General features: G+C 41.1%; 1 protein-coding gene across 1 annotated transcript in view; it reads left to right on the top strand.

Moving 5' to 3' along the window:
* RUBCNL (rubicon like autophagy enhancer) overlaps window positions 1–16,318 on the top strand; it is a 59,829-nt gene that overhangs the window by 12,828 nt on the left and 30,683 nt on the right. Inside the window, exon 2 of the mRNA XM_067563128.1 lies at window positions 744–826. The gene's annotated coding sequence lies outside the window, so the exon portion shown is untranslated. The remainder of the gene's footprint in view (window positions 1–743; window positions 827–16,318) is intronic.

Genomic DNA, 16,318 nt, shown 5'->3' on the forward strand with positions numbered 1-16,318 from the left:
TTATAAGCAGGAAAAGTTTTCAGTGTCTCTTGGTAGAGTGCATCAGGGAAGATAGATACAGCTGAAAATGAGACTCTTGAGAGGGAACTATCTGGCTGGCCCAAGAGGAGGTGAAAGAGTGACACTAGCCACAAAGAGGATCAGCCAGTGGCTGAGGAGAGATGAAGAATGAGAAGCCATGGGACAGAGTAGGCCAGATCTTCTGTTGCAGGAAACTTGGGTTTCAGGGGGCTTAATTAGTCCAATAAAAAGGTCCAAAATGTTTTTGTTGTTGTTGCATGTTAAGACTCCCAATCAATGGCTATTATCATGTATAAGATCCTACAAGCTTGCTTTTCAAAGGTGCTCTAGCTGACACAAATGGAAGACACGAGGGCTCAGCACCTCTGAAAACCAGAATCTACACCTGTACATTTTCAGTGTCATGACTGGGAGAAAAAGGGACATTTAAAAACCAGGCAGCATACCCATGCACGGTGAACAAAAATCATATGGAATAGGTTTTCCATTCAACTTGTGTACAAGTCAGTGCAGAGCTCTGACATGGATAGATGCACTTCTAAATTTCGTCTCATTAAATCTAAAGGGCTTCAGCTGGTCTCAATTAGCACAGCTCCATTAAGTCAATAGTGTTTTAAGGTGCTATGGTGATGGGCACCATGGAAATGCCTACAAATAAACAATAATTTAGAATGAATTAGTGTCTCTTCCATTTCTCTCACTGTAACCAATTACTTCCTTAGACAGACAACATATCTGGAGACTTGTATGGACCTCCCATTACCACAGCATTGGAGCAACTGGGTATACTCAATACCCATCCCAAGTAAGGAATGTACAATGTTCTTTTAACTTTGTAGAATGTTTGGTTGTACTTGTTACACACTACGCTTGGTTATAACCTTGTTTTTAACTACTTTATGCCCCCTCATTCTAAACCAGATAAATATTGACCGCCCTGTGGGAAACAACACCCTTATAATTTACTTTTGCTTTAAAATTATTTATTTAAAATTTAGTTTTTTAGACCAGCCTCATGAAATGCATCTCTCATTTTTGATGGGGTTCAGTAGCAATCAGGTACTATTGCACAAGCATGTTAACAAACTTGACAATCAGAGAACAACAATGAGCAATCAGTTCATGTAGATTAATTTTTTTAAAAGGATTAAACATTTCTTAAAAACAAGAAATGTGGGTGCTTGTTCAACAGCACAAGTTGTTCACAGAATGCAGATTTTTGGGATGACAGCAGTAGCAGATTAGTCTTCGGCACTTTACAATGAATTAAATAGTTAAATGAAAAATCATTTGTAACCTATAAGATAAAAAGTGAACCTTAATATATTGGTGCCAACCTATGAATGCATTTAATCATACTGAACTTCTCCATTTGAATTTATAATCATGACATTAATAGTCTAGAAACACAGACCTTGTAAAATTATGGGCAAAAGATGATAATGGATTGCTTGGTTTTAGGAGGTTTCTACAAGGTTTGCTGTTTTCTGCAAATTCCAAGATTTTATTTTTTAAAGAAATTCATTTTTTTTAATCCTGTCTGCTACACATGTGGGTGGCACCCAAAACATAATCAACGCCCTGACGCTTTGTGTTTAGATTAAAAATATTAGCGAATCCATAGGCTAGCTAGTTAATTTAAAAAGCCATTATTTTAGTAAGAGCTACATTCAAGTTCTAGAAGCAGGAGAGAGATACTTCTAACTCAGACTAATTCTACAGTAACTCCACGCACCTAGACCTGCAACAGAGCTGAAGTGACAATACACTCAACTAATGAAACATGAACTAGAAGCATTAGTTCTCCAAAACAAATAGTAATGGGCTAATCAATTATCCTGAGGAGAGGACACTTACTAAAAGCTGATAATCAATTTGTGGGCATCATATATCACATTCTGATTTACAGAAAACTGTCTCCATTCAAATATTAATTGTAACATAGTTGTGAGTTCTACCCCTCACAACCTTATTGATCTTAATGAAGTGTTAACTTCTGCTGCGACCATTTAAATGCCAATAATATTAAGCAATAGCTGTGTGTGTGTATTGGGGGCAAACAACTGGAATAAAGTCTTTTTACATTTAGAAGTCTGCTTATTTTCTTTTAAACATACATATCAGTAACTACAATGGCAGATAAGAGTTTGTTATATACATTCTTAGGGCATCTTAGGGTAGCATATTAGTATAATTCTTCTGAAAATACACTTTAAAATAAATTAAATTCCATTTAAACTGTTTGGAATTCAGGCCAGGTGTGCACTTAAAAGTTTTATCAGTATAACTGGTTTGGTAAAAAAAAAATTTATACCCCAAACCGAAATCATTATACTGGTAAAAACCCTAGTGTGAATGCAGTTATACCGATATATAATAGAATCTCAGAGTTATGAACGCCTAAGGAATGGAGGTTGTTTGTAACTCCGAAATGTTCGTAACTCTGAACAACATGTTATGGCTGTTCTTTCAAAATTTTACAACTGAACATTGACTTAATACAGCTTTGAAACTTCATTATGCAGAAGAAAAATGTTGCTTTTAACCATCTTAATTTAAATGAAACAAGCACAGAAACAGTTTCCTTACTTTGTCAAATCTTTTTTTATAACTTTCCCTTAATTTTTTAGTAGTTTGTTTAACACACTGTACTGCATTTGCTGCAGCTTTTTTGGGGTGGAGAGGAGTGTCTCTGCTGCTGCCTGATTGCGTACTGCCAATTCCAAATGAGGTGTGCGGTTGACTGGTCAGTACGTAACTCTGGTGTTCATAATTCTGAGGTGTAAATGTGTCTTATACTGAAAGGTATACTGTATTCTCCGGATCTTGATAGGGACTGCTAATGTTAACATTTATTAAGGTAGTGAAACCATTTTCGATACTTGAATCAACTATCTAGAACTTCCTTATGTCTTCCATATTGGATAACTTAGAATCATGAAAATTCAAATAACAGAGAGCTTAATTAATATATCAACAAGTAAGTGGTCCCAGGCTTAATGTTAAATTATCCTCATACATTCGTCATTGACTCAGATAAAAATAGTGCATTTAGAATATGCTGGACCCCTACAACAGTTCACCTAATTGGTCTCTAGCATGCAAGTGTAATTGTCAGTGTGTCAGGTATCATAGAGTATGCAGGTCCTCCATGCCAAACCAGAAAAGATATGAGTTGTTGCAGCCCCCAGTTACAGAGCTATAGCTCTTTACATCAAGCTATAACCCCTAATGCTTTTCAGCTTGGGAGGTCCCTGGCTTAATCCTTGCTTTGTCAGCCAAGAGAGCAGCTGTCACATTAGTGCTTGTTGGGGACAGAAGGAACTTGTAGAGAAGTGGTAAAGTGAGCCAACAGTTCTTGAGAGAACAGCATATTAAACTAAACAAAACAACAAAACTGGGCGACATTGGGATTTTAAAAAAATATGCAAAATAACTGGATTTCATAAACCATATACAAAACTAATGATGTTCCTGATGCCTTGTCTACATTACAAATGTTTTGCTGGTATAATTATACCAGCAGAATCCTTTATTGTAGAGGCTGCATATGTCGACAAAAGGATTTTTTCTGTCAGCATAGTAACACCTTCTCTTCTGTCAGCATAACTGTGTCAACACTGGGAGGTTTCCTGGCATAACTAAGTTTGCTAGGGGATGTAGTTTTTCCACACCTCTGACCAACATAGCTATGTAGAATACTTTGTAGACACTTTGTAGCATAGACCTTGCCTGAAATGCTAAGGTTGTGATTGTCAGTTATTCCATCCCTATGTTGGGCATAAGAATGAAGCAGGGAGGCAAAGCTACCTTTCTCCACTTCATTATGGGGCCAGTGCCCACTCCTCACAGCAGTTAGAGTGTTGTACTGCTTTACTATGGGCCAGGGCCTCAAGGGAAACAAAACATCTAGGGGTTCTCAAACTTTTTTTCCCAGGACCCCCTTTGAAAATATTTCAGGCTGAGATAACCCTGCCAAAAAAGTGACAACCCCCCCATGCTATGCCACCCTTACTTCTGCGCTGCTGCTGGGGGTGGCGTTGCCTTCAGCACACCCAGCCAGCAGCCGCTGCTCTCCGTCCACCCAGCTCTGAAGAGCTCTGGCAGTCAGCCATGCACAGGGGCTGACAGTCGCAGCCACGGCATGTGCAGAGGCTGAAAACTTGCAACCTCCCCCTGCTCCCGAAATAACCTTGCGACCCCCTGTGGGGTCCTGACCCGCAATTTGAGAACCCTTGAGCTAGAGCATAATGGGCTCTGGCCACACCCCCTCTCCTGCTCGCTCCATGCCCCAATACATCCATGTGCTCAAGGTTAGGATCTGTACACTGATGGGGAGCTGTTTCCAGCCCCCTTTTATCACCAGAGCAGCATAAAGGGGCCTTAACTCTTGGTTCTTAAGAATCTGGATTTCCTGCACCTTTACCGTTATTATATGACTCAACCTGCCCCCTTTTCTACTTTATCTGCTCTCTCTCTCATACTCCATCCCCTAAATTGCTATGCAAGTCTTGTTTTTAGGTGGCTGTATTTTTAAAGTGGGCATACAGAATTTTTTATGTTCTGTAGTAATGCAATAGGATAGAAACAAAAGTTATTTACATATGCAGGTACAATGTGCATTACCGATTTTTCAAAGACCACTATGATCTCTGCCTCAGACGCTGTATCTGTGCAGATTGGACACTGGTTGGGGTGGACACTGCTCTGAGCCGGCACTGAGCATTCTCTCTCTCAGGTGCTTGGCTGGCTGGTTCTTGCTCACATGCTAATCTAACTGATCACCATATGTGGAGTTGGGCAGGAATTTCCCCCCCAGGTGAGATTGACAGTGGCCTTGGGGGGTTTCGCCTTCCTCTGCAGTATAGAGTGTGGGTCACTTGCTGGGATTTTCTAGGTATATCTCCTAATCAATTCCCTGCCATTTCAGGGGCCTTGAGCACTGGTGAATTTCAATCCCTCCTATTCTCTTCCCCGCACACATAATAATGTTGTCTGCTATGGACTGTAATATTTTGGTCTAATTTTGGTTGTTGGGTTTAGTGTGTGGGTGTTAGGTTGGTGGTCTGTGAGGCTTATTTTGCCTTCATTATGCCAAGTATTCCCATCATCCCTGTAATGGATCATACATGAAAACCTCAGCAACCACCTCTAGTGAAAAGCAATAAACTCTTCTAACCGCTTTCCCCACATACCTCTGAGAGTGCCAGATGTTCACTACTATTAGGTTCTACTCTGTCCTTCCTGTGCACTGTTAGTTCCATTGGCTCGAAAGCCACCTAGATACAAACTTAACCTTGCCTTGTAGTGACACCATAGAATCATAGAATATTAGAGTTGGAAGGGACCTCAGGAGGTCATTTAGTCCAACCCCCTGCTCAAAGCAAGACTAACCTCCGATAAATCATCCTAGCCAGGGCTTTGTCAAGCCGCAGCTTAAAAAACCTCTAAAGATGGAGATTCCACCACCTCCCTAGGTGACCCATTCCAGTGCTTCACCACCCTCCTAGTGAAAAAGTTTTCCTAATATCCAACCTAGACCTCCCACACTGCAACTTGAGACCATTGCTTCTTGTTGTGTCATCTACTACCATTGAGAACAGCCTAGCTCCATCCTCCCTGGAATCCCCTTTCAGATAGTTAAAGGCTGCTATCAAATCCCCCCTCATTCATCTCTTTCGCAGACTAAACAAACCTAGTTCCCTCAACCTCTCCTCATAAGTCCCATGAGGGAACCCTCTCCCCCACCAATACTCTAATGTCTCTTTAAAATTAATTTAATCTAATCAGGGAACCACAAACACTAATATGCATTAATCATCATTCTGTGTGCTGCATGGTGTCACTACAGGGCAAAGTTAAAATTGTTTGGAAACCTTAACTCTGCATTCCCATATAAACAGGTTTGGATTTCTTCAAAGGTTAACCTTGATTCTAAATTTCCTGGACAATGGAGTAACTATAACATCCCTGTACATTATTTTTTACCTTTACATTGCCGATATGTACTTTCAACCTATAACTCCATTGTCATGTAGTTTTTATCTCGGAATTGAAAAAGTGTGATAATATCACCACCACAGTTAATGTTTCAGGACACATCTCACTCTAGTTTCTAATTCACTCCTTCCAACTTAACAAACAAACAACAAAAAAGCACCTTTTAGGAAGTTTCTCTGGTAAAACTCAGCCCAAACATGATCTTTTTAATTTAAAAAATCCTGTAAGTCTTTTTAATTTTTAAAATGATGTGTTGAAAAAGCCCTATCTATTCCTTTTTTAAAGAACAAAGCTGTTTCTCCACACACATGAGCATCGCTTGATATAAACTCTACACTTAGTCCTTGATGAGAGCCTTGAACTTATTGGAAGAAATATTGTTAATAAATTAGATAAATGTCTGACTCCTGTTCCTGCCTACAAACCCTGCTCAGGCTCACCTACATTGAAAAGCTCCATCATCCTTACTCTCTCATTTGCTGAAGACATCTATACCCCAACTTGCCTGGCTCTGGTTGAACTTCTATATCATAAGTCACTCATTGCCCAGCTCCAGTTACAAGCCCTAACCTCTTCCTGGATAGCAGAACTTTCTATCCAAGGCATTTCTAATGCACCCTCCTCTCCATAACTCTTTCCCAAGATTTCCCTACACTTATCTTGAAAATGCTCATGGAGGAGCTTTCTTCTGACACATTTTTAGAGCACAACTTGAATTGTGTATGGCTGAGGGATCCTGGTCATCCACTTCGTAAACATGGATTGTGGTGTTTCTCACTGTTTTTCCATAAACAATGGGACTCGCTTATTCTGCATGTGCTTTGTTGTCCACCATTCTTATCAGTCCCATCAGCAGAAAGTCTTAACTGGGTCACTAGAGGACAGTTGTGAAAGTGGTCCTGTTGAAAGCACAGGTTAGGAAAGAAGCATGAAATAGGAGATGGAAAGTTTTTTGAAAAAAGAGCCAAGATGAATCACAAATAGATAAAAATTTGCAATTTTATCAGTTGTACAGTATGACTCCGCCATGATTTTTTCAAAGATGCTTGTGACAAACATCCTACCCTAACCTCTACGTTTTTAAATGTGGATAGAAAGAAGCACTGAAGTGATCTAAAAGTCTTTAAAGCGCCACCTCCCATCTTTAGCTCTGTTCTGCTCTCTGATATATTGATATTTTGCATTTATAGAATGCCAAGGATCTCAGAGGATTTTACACGAATAAAATGAGCCTCGGTATGCCAGTGAGGTAGGGCAATATGATTATTTTACAGGTGTGGGTACAGAAGCATAGAAATATTAATTGACTTGCCCAAGATCACACAGGAAGTCTGGCAGAACCAGGAATAGACATATATCCCTTTCTGTCTTCGTATATATGTGCCTCTCATAATCATGAATGGATTTTATCCTCACAATGCCCCTGCGAGGTAGGGAAATATTATCTGAGTTCTACAAAGGGGGAATTGAAGCACTGGGTACATTAAATTATTTGTCCAAAGTCATGCAGGAAGTCTGTAGCCAAACCAGGGATTGAACTAAGGTCTCCAGAGTCCCAGCCTACTTAATTGTCCTGACTGACTTGCCTTAATCACCTCATAAGCATAGATGCAGTAGCATCTAGTTCATTTAAGCTGAAAGACCAAATTTTCAGCTGCATCTCACTTTTGGCCTTCTGTTTACTGTTCCCAATTATTCCTCTATAATTTACACTGCCTTCTGTGTCCTCTCTGCTGCTTGCGTTGCTAGTAGTTTACTTATTTTTTTGTGTATGCATTTTCACTTTACATACTGTCAGCAATTTTTTAAAACCATGACTACTGTTCTGCTTTTCTTGGCTTTATTTTTAGCATTGACTGGGCTGTGCAGTTTGTTTGCAAAATTGCAGTTTGTTAATTTTAGAGCCGCTTTAGTAAGGCTGATTCTGAGACCAGGCTGGCAGATGTCTGCTCTTACTCTTTCCCAAAGCTTCCATGCAGTATTAATGCATCTTTATATTAACTTGCATATTGATGAGTTCCAAAGGGGTAGCTGTGTTAGTCTGTTTTTAGCAAAACAGTGACTCTCGCTGTTTTTATATTAACTGATAGTTTACATATTAGCAGATGTCATAGTGTGGTTGGATAAAGGTCAGCCAGTACACAGCTGCATGTATTTTAATAAAGTATGTCTTTTGACTGTGAGTTACCACTCTTATTAAGTGGCAGATAAATGATCTTCAGTTTAGATTATTTTTACAATTTCACTTGAGAGATATCACTGGGTTATTACAATTATTTATATTGTGGAAGTACCAAAAGGCCCTTATTAGTATCAGGGCCCCATTGTATGAGAGTGAGAGAGAGAGAGAGAGTGTGTGTGTGTGTGTGTGTGTGTACGTGTACACACATTTGTAGAGAGTATAAGGAAGAAAACTGAAATGTACTATTAAAAACAACATGCATCTCTAAAAGCTTAATTATTATATATATTCCACTAGTGGCCATGTGGTAAGTGCTAGCCAACCAGAAACAAGGCACAAAGATCCCTTGTTGGTCCAGTGACATATACATTAGGAGACTGACCTAAAACTTTGACTTACGTTTCAGGTTGACAGTGGTTCTCAACCAGGGGTACATGTACCCCTGGGGATACGCAGAAGTCCTCCAGGGGGTACATCAATTCATCTAGATACTTGCCTAATTGTACAACAGGCTACATAAAAAACACTAGCAAAGTCAGTACAAATTAAAATTTTGTACACAGAATGACTTGTTTATATTGCTCTATATACTGCTATACACTGAAAGGTAAGTACAATAATTATATTCCAGTTAATTTATTTCATGATTAGATGGTAGAAATGAGAACGTAAGCAATTTTTCAGTAATAGTGTGCTGTGCCACTTGCATTTTTATGTCTGATTTTGTAAGCAAGCAGTTTTTAAGTGAGGTGAAACTTGGGGGTACGCAAGACAAATCAAGACTCCTGAAAGGGGTACAGGAGCCTGGAAAGGTTGAGAGCCACTGCTTTATGACATAGTTGCCCGTCTACGTTGAGCAAAGGTGTGAGAGAGAGAGAGAGAGTGTGTGTGTGTGTGTAGGGGGGAGACCTATGGTGTTGTCACAGGGTCCCTGGGGCCGCGCACAGAGACTAGTGACAGAACGCTATTGCTGGGTGCTCGCGTGGCTCCCAGGACACATGAACAGCGATGCCGCCCCAGCCCACCCCACCTGCTAGCCGGGACACAGAAGCAGGCTCCCCCTGTGCATGGCATTTCCTCTCAAGGCGGGCTGTTGGCTGGGCCGGTGCGTGCCCGTTCATATGGGGACAGCCCCCGGCCGATCCCCTCCCCACCCCCGCGGGAGCAGCAGCCGTTCAGGGCCGGTGGATGGAAGAAGGGCGGACCGAGTCCCCAGCGTCTCTGCCTGGTGACTGCCCGGCAGCTGGGTGAACCCGGAGCCCGCCCTTCCCCAGCCCGACAGCCGCCGCCGCAGGCCGCGCGGGGCGCTCGCCTCCTACAGGGTAGGCGGCCCCTGCAGCCGGGGCGGTGCAAACAATCTCGAATCAAACCTGCCCGCGGGACCGGACCGCCCGGGACAGGAGCGGGCGGCGCGGGCAGCGGCGGGTTGCTTGGCCGGCGCGGGACAGAGGCGCCCTCCCCGACCATCCGCCCGGGTAGGGGGGCAGGCGGAGCGGAGGGTGCTGCTAATCCGAGTGGGGGTAGGGGACGGTGCAGTGAACGGGGCTGGGCGGAATGGAGGGAGTGTGTGACGGGGGAACGGGGGTGCTGGTTGCTGAGGGGAGGGGGTCGCAGAGGACAGGTGGAGGGGATGCTGGTTGCTGGGGGTGGGGAGGAGGTGCTGGGGGCGGGGAGCAAGGGACAGGTGGAGGCGATGCTGGGGGTGGGGAGTAGGGACAGGTGGAGGGGGTGCTGGGGGTGGGGAGTAGGGACAGGTAGAAGGGGTGCTGGTTGCTGGTGGGGAACTGATTACTACTGCAGTGGGGATGGAGACGTGGGTTGTGAACGGGCACCTTGTGTCAGGCCGCACAGAGCTATGGCAGCGAGCACTGCCTAACCACAGAGCCTGTGGCATGAGGACCTGAGCTGGGCCTTGCAGCTGCAGTTCCTGTCAGGGCACAGGGAGGGAACTGAGAGGAGATGGGCTGCTGGGGTTACGTTTTACAGTGATGCAGCCCCAGTGGTGGTAGATTCCTCTATTGAAAAAGTGAAAAATCCAGGCACACTGACTGGGGGGAGGAAGTGAGGCTAAAAATGCCTTTGGCCCCATCCCGAGGGAGGCGCTGGCAGCGAGGGCAGCTTCTTCTGGGGAATACGGCTGGAGTTGAGCAACATCATTTTAAGGGCAGCTTTGGCTTCCAAGCCCCTTTCTGATCTGCTAGCCTAACCTGGTTCTTTCCCCAGACCCTCCATTTCCTTCTGCCAGTACTGATCAAAACCTATTTTGACCTGAGCCAGGGGCTCTTTCTGCACTGGTGGGCTGGGTAAGGGAGGACACAAGGTAAACAGTCACAGCCACATTGACATTCAGATGTTGCATGGAGTGACTCGACAGTTATACTTGTCAATAGATTGCATCAGCTAATAAATAGGAGTGTGTATGCTGGGAGAATCAGTCATAAAAAACATGCAATACATGTGCCAGGTTAAAGCTGCTCTTGGGGAAAAAAAAAAAATCAGGGAGACTCCCAAAAGATATGCCTGAGGCAAACAATGTTAGCTAACTCAGGAGTGTTACAGGAATGCTAAGGATAAAATCTTATTTTGTTTTCTCAGTAATTATTTTTTATTTTAGCTTGCAAGTATTTTTATAAATTTCTTGTAGGAGGCCACATGTTCTTCACTGTTTAGAGGTTGACTGTCTTTTGACAGAAAGATGTTTCATGCACTAATATAATGGAATTTATTTAATGCTTTTTTGTGTGTGTTTTATGCAAAGTTAGTGGCTTTCTCTGAAGGTGTAATAAAGTCTACTCAATATTCCATATCTCTAGAATTAGTTAATATTAACCCAATGCTTGGGGGAAAATATGCAAGTGGCTAGTAGAAAACTTTACTGTCAAGTGATTGTGTTTGTGGGCAATTTCTGAAGAATTTAAACATGCTTTTTTTTTTTTTTTTTAATTTTTTTTTGGTTGCAAAGGATATAAATGAATGAGGCTATCTTCTTAAATCTGCAGACATTTCCAATCTTTGCTGGCTGTTACTTTGCTAAGGGCAGCAAAGACAAACTGGCCTAATTTGGTCAGCTTCAGTGCTGCTGTTCAGAATCTTATGACAGTAGTGAAACCATCAGCTATCAGGTCTCTCTCACTCTGGTATTGCATGGGAAAGTTATGAAGTGTAGCAGAGACTTGAAGCCAACTCCTTGAGGCAGGAAGTAGCCAAAGATGCACCCAAAACTAGCTAGAGGTTGAATGTTGATTTAGCTACGTCTGTCACTAATGTCACTATCAAAAGTATCTGTAAATCATCCTTCATATATAGTGCTATATATTACACATGCAATTATTTTACTAAAATACACGTTTCATGTTATAATTAATGGATTCACAAAATTGCTCAAAACTGTGAGGTGAACAAATTGTTAATAACATACCTATATCTCCATCATGTCCATCTCCCAGCGAAGGGTGTAACCCTTTACCCCCTTCCTGTGCCCACCTGGGGAAACAGACCTGCATGCACAGAGCGGCTGGTATTGCTGCTTGCTCCCACCTGGAAAGCTGCTCCTCCAGGCATCCCTAGGGGACTGTGAAGGGGAGAGTGAGGCGCAACGTCAGGGCTCCCTACATCTGCGTCACTTTCGCCACCTGGGCTGTTTAAGGAAGGGCAGAGAGCAGCAGCTCCCAGGTGGGGAAAATGACCTGGTTACAGGGAGCCCTGGCGTTGCTTCTAGCTTATAGAATCATAGAAGATTAGGGTTGGAAGGGACCTCAGGAGGTCAGCTAGTCCAACTCCCTGCTCAGAGCAGGACCAACCCCAACTAAATCATCCCAGCCAGGGCTTTGTCAAGCCACACCTTCAAAACCTCTAAGGATAGAGATTCCACCACCTCTTTAGGTAACCCATTCCAGTGCTTCACCACCTTCCTAGTGAAAAAGTTTTTCCTAATATCCAACCTAGACCTCCCACACTGCAACTTGAGACCATTGCTCCAAGTTCTGTCATCTACTACCACTGAGAACAGCCTAGCTCCCTCCTCCCTGGAACCCCCCTTTCAGGTAGTTGAAGGCTGCTATCAAATCCCGCCTCATTCTTCTCTTCTGCAGATTAAACAAGCCTAGTTCCCTCAGTCTCTCCTCATAAGTCATGTGCTCCAGCCCCCTAATCATTTTTGTCACCCTCCGCTGAACTCTCTCTCCAATTTGTCCACATCCTTTTTGTAGTGGGGGGGCCCAAAACTGGACACAGTACTCCAAATGTGGCCTCATCAGTGCTGAATAGGGGGGAATAATGCTCTTACTAATATGCCAGTAGCATTCTTGGCAGCTTCCCCCCCCCCAGCTCCCTAGGAAAGCACTGAGGAATGCTGGGGGGGGATGGTGGTGAGCAGTATCTGTGTATCACTGCTTGCCCCCTCCCTCCATGTTCCTCCACCAGGAGGAAGCAGGAAGGCTCACAACCCCACACCTGGCTGAGGTCAGAGCTCACAGCTCACGATCCCTACATAATCACGTTGCAATCCCCAGTTCAAGAACCACTGGGTTAGTGGGTTACAGAATGTGGTAATGAGACATAAATCCAGTGTCTTTATTAAGAACATGATTTTTAATGTCTAGCAAAGTTATGAATTCAAGCTCACAGGCTTGTTTTTTTAAGGTATTGTGCAGGTTTCCTTTGAGAACAAGAACTGACAGGTCAGATATGGAATGATCATTTTGTGAAAAGTGTTCATCCACAGGAGATATGGTGTGGTTTTTTTTTCTTTTATCATTTTTATGTGTGAATTCATTCAGGAGTATAGTGATTTCTGGCTTCACCCACATAGTTGTTATTGGGGCTTTTAGTGCACTGTATGTGGCACACCGCATGTTGTGATAGGCATGTGTAGGGCCTGTGGATCTTGAAAGGTGTATTGATCATCATTACAATGGGAACCCCACCTGCAAGAGGCAGAAGCAATGCCCTGGGGAAACCTTAGTCTGTAGTTGCTGGGAAAGGTGGTGGTGGTGCTGGGATTCTCTCAGGAAGGGGTTCCCTCATCTTTCATCCGCTTACTATGTGTTTCTGGTAAATGTGATACACTGATTAAATCAGTTCTGAGTAATGTTTCAGCAATGACTTTGATCAATATGTTAAAACTAAAATGTTTAACAGAAGAAGAAAAAATAAGCTTCTTCCCAAATTTTGCTTAAAGAACTGCTGTCTCCTCCTCATTTTAGGTTCTCAGATTCCATAGTGATGAATGCAGCATAAATGACAAGGTTCCTGAGAAAATTTGGAAAAAAGCTCCCAAATATTACGTTTACAAACAAATATACAGGCAACTGTCTATACAGATCTGTCTGCTTTAGAGAACTGAAAGCTTAAGAAAAAATATTGATTTTCTTTTTAGCCATTTCCCTGCCCCCAAATTCAGTGAAATGGCTATTTTCACCTTGAAAGCACACACAGATGTGAATTTTAGCATGTATCCAGTGCAAAACTGCCTTCACTTCAAAATGGATCCTGTTCTAATGTATATATATTTACTAAGTGTGCTGTCAGTTTTGAATGAAAGGCATTCACACAAAAAATGCAAAGCCCCAATTCTGCCACCTTTATTCATGAATAGTACCTTCCTCTGACAAGTAGTCTTGTTGATTTAGTTTGACTACTAATTCAAGTAAAGTATTAGTCAACATGAGACACGTGGTGGAATTGAACCCTGAGTAACTTTTCACAAACATAATGACATTAAGAATTCACTAATTGAGTATTTTCCATTTTCTCATAAATGTTTCATACACGTCTAAGTACTAGGGACATTATTTGCATGAACAAGATTGGATTATACTCACCCTTGTGTAAGTGAGTGTAACTATTGAAGTCAGTGGAATAGCACTTGTTCTATACCAGGGCTGAATCTGGCCTAATCTGCTTTATAAAGATGAACAGTGAACCTTATCAGAAGATATTTAACCATATATCAGAGGATATTTCTGTAACAGCGTTTTCTTAAATTGGCTTTTTAAGGTGCTGATCCTGAAAATACTTATGTATATTTAATTATATGTATTTGAATAGTTCCTTTGAAGCCCCCTGGGTAAAGTTATGTATTGTATTAAGCATCAGGGTCCTAGACTATAATCTCAGGGTTGGAAACTGTTTTATTGTATTTATAAAGCACAGGACAAATCTATGGCACTGTACAAATATTAATAAATACTGGAGCATAGAGCTAGACTTTAGGAGCAGTTGATCTGGTTTAATTCAATCTTTATCAGTATTTCTAAGGCTTTCAATATTCTTATTTTGTATTCTGTTGTATGTAAATTATGGATTATATTATCCTGTTTATAAAATAAATTTTATAAAATTGCTAAATATTGGTTATAATGAGACTTGCCTTATACCTGTCACCAGCCTAGTTCGTTCTGCAGTCTTTATAAAGAGAAAATCAGCCATTCTATGAGAACTGCTCTAAGGATCTGAAACAAATAAACATAATTTATTTAATACATGCAGTATTGTAGCCATGTTGGTCCTAGGATATTCGAAAGACAAGATAGGTGAGATAATATCTTTTATTGTATCAACTTGTTTTGGTGAGAGAGACAAGCTTTTGAACGTGCACAGAGCTCCTCTTCAGGTCTTCTTTACCAGACCTGAAGAAGACATCCTCTGTAAGCCCAAAAGTTTGTCTCTCTCACCAACAGAAGTTGGTCCAATAAAAGATATTACCTCACCCACTTTGTGTCTCTAATAATTGATTTAAAACATTTTATTGGAACATGATCTGTGTCTGTATCATCTAATGGCTTCTTGTAAGGTTGGTCAGTTTCACTCATAGGGCTAAATAGTGCTGTGGAATACATATATGGGTGACAATTTATTTTTTTTAATATAATTTTTAAGGATAACATTGATGTTTACTTTCAGGCATTTTTAAAATGATCAATTTTACATTTTCACACTTGTGGGAAATTGGCGGAGGGGTCAGATAATAATTACATCATGAGAATAGACATTGAGATTCAAAAAGTTAAAGATAAATTTATAACCATTAAAACACTAATTGTGAACATCACATGTCAAAATATACAGAGTAAATATTCTTAAATCAAACTCTTAAGTTCTGAAGCAACAGTTTTCTTAGGTTGCCTATCTGTACATTCTGATTATCATCAATGGAAATAATTTTTTGTCAGGTCACATTTTCAAGCTTTTCTTTGCTATCAGGAGAGCTAGAAAAAATCTCTTTATGTGAGTCTAGGAACTAGGACCCCATAATGCCTAGAGAGAGAGACTGGCTGCTCAAGTATTTCTTAGCCCAGGCAGGTTCTAAATTAGATGTTTTTCAAAGGTTTCCATGAAGCAGCAAGCATATGGTCTCAAAGTTAAACACTTGCATAAGGAAAACTAGCTTACAAGCTTTGCGCTATTACATTCTCTCAGCACAATTAGATTTACATTAATGTTTGAGAAAAGAAGAAGATTATGTTGTCATGTCCATTACCAGTACATCCCACTTCCTTTAAATATAATGGAGATGGAGTAGGTTAGCTGAATTTTTTAAACAACTATTTTTATTTATAAAAAATAAAACATTAAGTGTATTGGAACTCTTATTCTGATTGAGTCCTTTCTCCTTTTATAGTGAAAATATAGGCTAAACCCATCTGATGAATGCATCACATTTCTGAAAATGTCATTAATCTAGCTTTAAGAATACAGTTTTTGTTCTAAGTATGCATAAACTTTTAGAATTAGAAAGATGCTCATTTAACCTCTGATTGTTGCTACTCCATTGTGCTTGGCAGTAAATGGGAAGGTTAGAAACTGCACAAAAGTCAAGTACATAAAGATTTGTCTGAATTTAAAGACTGCAAAACAAAATGAAAGCATGATTAATTTAGTAATTGTTATCACCTTTTCTCAATTGCTTCCAGGTAGTTAAAATTTTTTTTCCCCATCATGTCTCTTCACACAGAATCGCTAGCTACAGTAAAACAGGCCTTCAAACAACTAAGTTCTCAAAAAGTAAAGCAAGATGTTCTTGGTTCCTTTTTTTATTAACTGGAAATCATCTTCACTAGAAATATCTTATGGCTTTTAGTTTAGTTTAGGCACGCTAGATGCTATATCCTTAAA

Source organism: Emydura macquarii, unplaced genomic scaffold, assembly GCF_026122565.2.
Source record: "Emydura macquarii macquarii isolate MOO-44397 ecotype Brisbane River unplaced genomic scaffold, CSIRO-AGI_Emac_v2 contig_2473, whole genome shotgun sequence".
Classification (NCBI taxonomy): domain Eukaryota; kingdom Metazoa; phylum Chordata; order Testudines; family Chelidae; genus Emydura; species Emydura macquarii.